This window comes from Misgurnus anguillicaudatus, chromosome 2 (assembly GCF_027580225.2).
Source record: "Misgurnus anguillicaudatus chromosome 2, ASM2758022v2, whole genome shotgun sequence".
Classification (NCBI taxonomy): Eukaryota; Metazoa; Chordata; class Actinopteri; order Cypriniformes; family Cobitidae; genus Misgurnus; species Misgurnus anguillicaudatus.
Window position 1 is genome coordinate 11,947,834 of NC_073338.2, and position 5,372 is coordinate 11,953,205.

The 5,372-nt window shown below is 33.0% G+C and overlaps 1 long non-coding RNA gene across 1 annotated transcript; it reads right to left on the bottom strand.

The window, feature by feature from the left end:
• Window positions 1-647: 647 nt before the first annotated feature.
• LOC129424555 (uncharacterized) lies at window positions 648-5,144 on the bottom strand. The gene is made up of 5 exons (XR_012371936.1): window positions 3,023-5,144; window positions 2,373-2,431; window positions 2,186-2,273; window positions 2,010-2,089; window positions 648-1,832 (listed from the first exon to the last, which is right to left on the bottom strand). It is a non-coding gene; the product is annotated as an uncharacterized lncRNA (long non-coding RNA).
• Between the last annotated feature and the right edge of the window lie 228 nt (window positions 5,145-5,372).

The following is a 5,372-nucleotide window of genomic DNA, read 5'->3' on the forward strand; positions in this document are numbered from 1 at the left end:
CACTGAGGGTAAACTACTAATTCCACCAAGTTAGGAAACTCCCGTAATGATACCAATTCGGATGTATCTTGCTGAGGGGATATCACCGTGGAATATGCAGCCATTTGTTGCCATGGCAAGTAATCCCATTGAAGATTTTGGCAGGGGCCACTTTCACACCTACAGAGGTACTGGAATTTCACACCTTTGCACAATTCTAGTGTCCCCATTGGTGTTTAATCTCAACACTGATTGGTTGCTTTTAAAACCCCCTCCCAAAACTCTGACAACTATTGGGACACAACTTTGAAACTTTCCAGTTGAGATAATTTGATTGGTTACACTTTGTTTTAAGCCCAACCCAAGCCCTCATAGCTTAGTGACTTGATTGGTTATTTGCCTGCTATGCAGATAGACTACACCCCCCCCCCCCCCACTATATACTACTATACATCCCCAAAACCCTTAAAAAAAAAAAAAACTTGAGTTTGAAATGTTTATTTAATAAAAAACTGAACAATCCACAATTGTCACAATCACAAAATAATATAATACACAAATATTAAAAGTTGCATACATAAACAATACCATTTAAACTCATAAATATACAGACAGATAAAGCAATATAAGAGTAAAATATAACAAAATGTAAGAAACAATGAAAACTACGTTTAAAGCAGTACAATGTAATGTAGCAGTGGCGGCTCATGACTGCTCATCCGAGGGTTGCAAATTCAAAATAAGTGTTCAGAGTGTCATGTGTGTTGCTTGTGTTTTTAAAATATGTGTTTGTTGCTTCATGTAAACCACGTGCATCACGTGTTTAGTCAAAACACGTGATGCACATACACGCACTCGACACGCAGAACACATATTTTGAAATTGGGAACCACACAAATGACAGACTATATACATGTTGTGACAAACATCGCATCGAGTGCTCACAAAAAAAAGAAGTCACCAGCTGCCACTGTAATGTAGTAAATATCTAAATAATCTAAAGAAATTAGTCCTACACTGCAAAAAATGACTTTCTTACATAGTATTTTTGTCTTGTTTTCTGTAGAAATATTATTTAAATTAAAATGCTTTTTCTTGAGGAACAAAATGACCCAAGAAAATAAGTCTAGTTTTAGACCAAATAAATAATGTGTGTGTGTCTGTGTATTAAGTGAATTTGTGCTTAAAACAAGCAAAAATATCTGCCAATAGTGTGAGAAAAAAATCTTAAGTTTTCTTTTTTCTTAAAAACTTAATTAAAACACAATTTTCTCACCCCATTGTTAGATATTTTTTCTTGTTTAGGCACAAATTATCTTAAATTGTATATTTTTGTCTAAAAACTAGACATATTTTCCAAGGTAATTTTGCTCATCAAGAAAATACATCCTGATTTAAGAATTTTTAGTTTTTCTACTGAAAACAAGACAAAAAGTGTTAGAAAGTGATTTTTGCAGTGTAGAATCAATCACAGAGCTCTGTCTTGGAATTATTCAAACATTTCTCACTGTAACACTGTAATTTCTCACATTTAAGAAAACCGGTTGCATTAAACCATTCAAGTTTCAAAACACATAGATTTGAGTACTGTGAACTTAAACAAATTGAGTCACATGCAGTTAAGCACCTATATTTAAGTTCACACTACCTAAATATAAGTGCACAATTGCACAAGACTTAAGTTCACAGTACTCAAATGTATGTTTTTTTTTAAAACTTAATGATTTAAGGCAACCAATTTCCTTAAATGGTTTGAGTTAAGTTAACTGTTAGGTTTTACATTGTAAAGCATATACTTGTCAGCAAAGGTAACGTTGATGCACCCTCATCTGGACAGACATCTCTTGGGAGCCCTTTGGAAATATAAAAGTACATATAAGTATTTGGCATAATACTAATACACATATACAGATACACACACACATGACAAATCAAAATGATAAAGTTGTACATTTTAGAAAGTTTACATTAAACTATACAAAGATACAACAATATATGATCAAAGAACTTCATAATGTCCATCTTCATACTTGATATTCTGTGTTGATGTCCTCAGAGTCTCTGTGACGTTCTGCAGCTTCATTACAGTAGGCTACTTCAATATAGTTGTCTATCAAACACAGAATAAAAATAGAATCACATACATCATAACACATCTATTTACTATTTAACCTCTTTGATTTAATAATTTCATTATTAAACTTACATCATTTTGGCCAGATTGCAGTGACATCAATTTCTTCAGTGTCTGGATCAGTTTGATGTTTTAGCTTCCACTGTTACTTCATTTTTCTCTGTCAAACACAGAATTAAAAATCAAAATCACATACATCATAACACATCTGTTTACTATTTAACCTGTTTGGTTTTTAAAATTGAATGAATAAACGTACATCATCTTTACCCAGAAACCTCTTCAGCGTCCACAAGTTGACCACAGTGTACATGACCTCTGTAAACACAAACATGGATAGACTTCATATTTAAAAAGATGAAGAACAGCAAACATGTTACGTTAAAATATATTATGACTCCAAGCTTCTTTACAATTAGCATCTAGGTTCTCTCAAAGTGAAGCTGGCTTTGTTACAAATCAATATAAAGCTATTAAAACCGTCTTGAAAAATAAGCCGCATCTACCAGCACTAAAGCAATGAGCTTTTAAACAACAAAAGATCGTCTGTGTATCATTTAAAATAGCAGAGAGACACTTGCTAGCTGCTAACATTTCCAACACACAAGTTACTGTTGCTTTGTTTGTTTTAAGCAAAGAACTTCTCATCTTGGCTTCTTTAAAGTTTTGTTTTAAAAACTTAAACATCGAATTGATTCTTTTAACAGCCCGGTTTGAATGTTACTTCGCGTATTTTTAACCTCATGTTTACCGCTGTGTACCATGTATACCCTTAATGTTTTACTGTTTGTGCTTTAAATTCAAACAGTTCTAGTATAAAGACAAAAACGAATCATAGTAAATAACATAATATGAACAAATAGGCATCCGATCAGCGCGATGCAGACAAACTAATTAAATCAAACTTACCTTACTGTTGATGTGCAAGCAAACAAAGAAAGACACCGAACGAGAAGTCGAGGCTGTAACGGTTCGCGATTTTGAATTTTCCCGTCAAGCCCATAGGTCAAGCAGTCGCACCTGAAGAGTGGGGGCAGATGAGTGGGTGCAGGTGCATTCTGGGAAATGTAGTCCTTTTCTTTGGCGTTGTCACTGCTGTAGCATATGCTGCTGTAGATGTAAACTACGAATTCCAAGGTGCATTGGATGCACTACAATCATTCCAGCCCAAGTTTGATTGATCCTCTGCTCGCACTTTATTATATACTTTTATATAATCCGCGTTTTCACACTATGCATGGTTCTTTATACTTGGTCATTAATAAAAAATATTTCTATAAAGTTTATAACGTTGACAAAACATGTTTAGTTGACAAACATGTTAACAGTTATTTTGAATGATTTCAGATTTTCTTAAATATAAAATCTTTGATGAAATACAAAACTCTTTAAACATGCCTCAGGAATTATCTTTGGGTTTAGTGGATTAACTGCTCATCATTGGAAACATTAAACGTATACCTAAATGAATTCTTACTTAAATATAAGTAAATACAAAACTAATGCTGAGTTAAGACATGTAACTTACTGAACTTACTTAATTACAACATGAACTCAAATTAATTCATTGTAAATGAATGCATTAACTAACAATGAAAAACATGTCATCTTAATGATGACTCTTAGTTTATGATAGTATATGCCTTAACTCAGCATTAGTTCATGTTAAAGTAAAAATACATGTATGTCTTTTATCACTGTGATATATGGACCCTTATTATATTATAAAGTCCCCATCTCTTTTATTTAAATTGATTGATTGAAGACAAACATTATAATATGTGGACTGACTTTGTACAAGCATGCATTATCATATGCTAAACAGTTACCTCCTCAGATAGACTACACATTGATTGGTGCCCGAACATTTTCCTTACAAGGGCTAAACCTGACTGAGGGCCGTGGCCCAAAAGTAAATGTTGTTGTGTTATATTAAAATTAAAGTTGCTCTGATAAACCCTAATTTATAATTTTCTAATATTTTAAAAATAAATAAGCAAACATTACTCTGTTTATGCATAACTAATGCAGTTTTATTTTCCAAGGCTTTTTATAAAAAAAATCATTTTGCCAATCAATTTAAAATATCCTTTTCTCTGTGTGCCACTGCCAAAACCTCTTCATTTTTAGCCTGTAGTACCCGAGTTCATTAAGTTTTGTGATGCATTTTATACACCTTCAAGTATGCATGAAACATAAAAAAATTCACTTTAATCCCTTGCATTTAATATTAATTTACATTTTTGTAATGTAAAAATACAACAAAAAAATGATACATTTTAGAAAATGTTTAATTAAAAATATGAACATCTGCGTCAATGACTTTTGTTCTTTTTCCTTATCTCATGTGGCATGATGGGCCAAATTAAAGATCTATTGTGGGCCAACTTTGGGCACCTCTGGATTAGAAGTACAGTAGCTGACAGGTATCTGCAGATATGTTTACCCGAGTTTGTCAGTCAGTATCACCCAACATGTTTTGCATTCACATGTGAAAGACTGTCTTTTAGATTATGGACCTGTCTATTAATATTTTTGTTTCTATTTTAAAAGATTTAATGAAATGTTAGGGTAGAATTATAATAACAATAGAAACAGTGAACTTCAAATCATGAGACATCAGCAAAATCAAGCAGCTTTACATTTCACTGACTAATTTATCAACATCCTAGCTAGCAAAAATGTGTTACATGATGTCGTTTGAACGGCTTCTTTTAAACGATGTATGCAGCATTGAGAGAAATGTGCACAATATTCTGACCTAGGGCAGTTGGAGACATGTTTTCAAAGTGTTGGAAATAAATATTCTGGAATAACATTTGTTGCATTTCTCTTGAGTCAGAGACATAATTTTCACACATTAAAATTGTAATTGTGTCCATTGAATTTTAGTTATTTTGAATGATGCTAAGTTTCTTAAATAGACTAATTAAATTATATTAATAATAAACGTATTTAGAAAACAGTTTTTATGTACCACAATACTGTATGTGCTGTCTTAAAGAGACATGGTTAACCCCCCCCACCCCACCACACTCAGCTCTGAGAACAAAGAAGACACCTCTACCTGTGGGTCATTAACATATAAAAAGCCCTTCACACCTCACACCCACCTCTCCTCACAACCAGCTGTAAGGATTCCTGGAAACTTCCACCAGTTCCTATATACATCCACAAACGTAAAGTTTCTGGATGTTTCACAAGTTTACTTTGGTGTATTACCTTTCCAGGCACTCTGTCTCAAAAATCTGGCAAACCT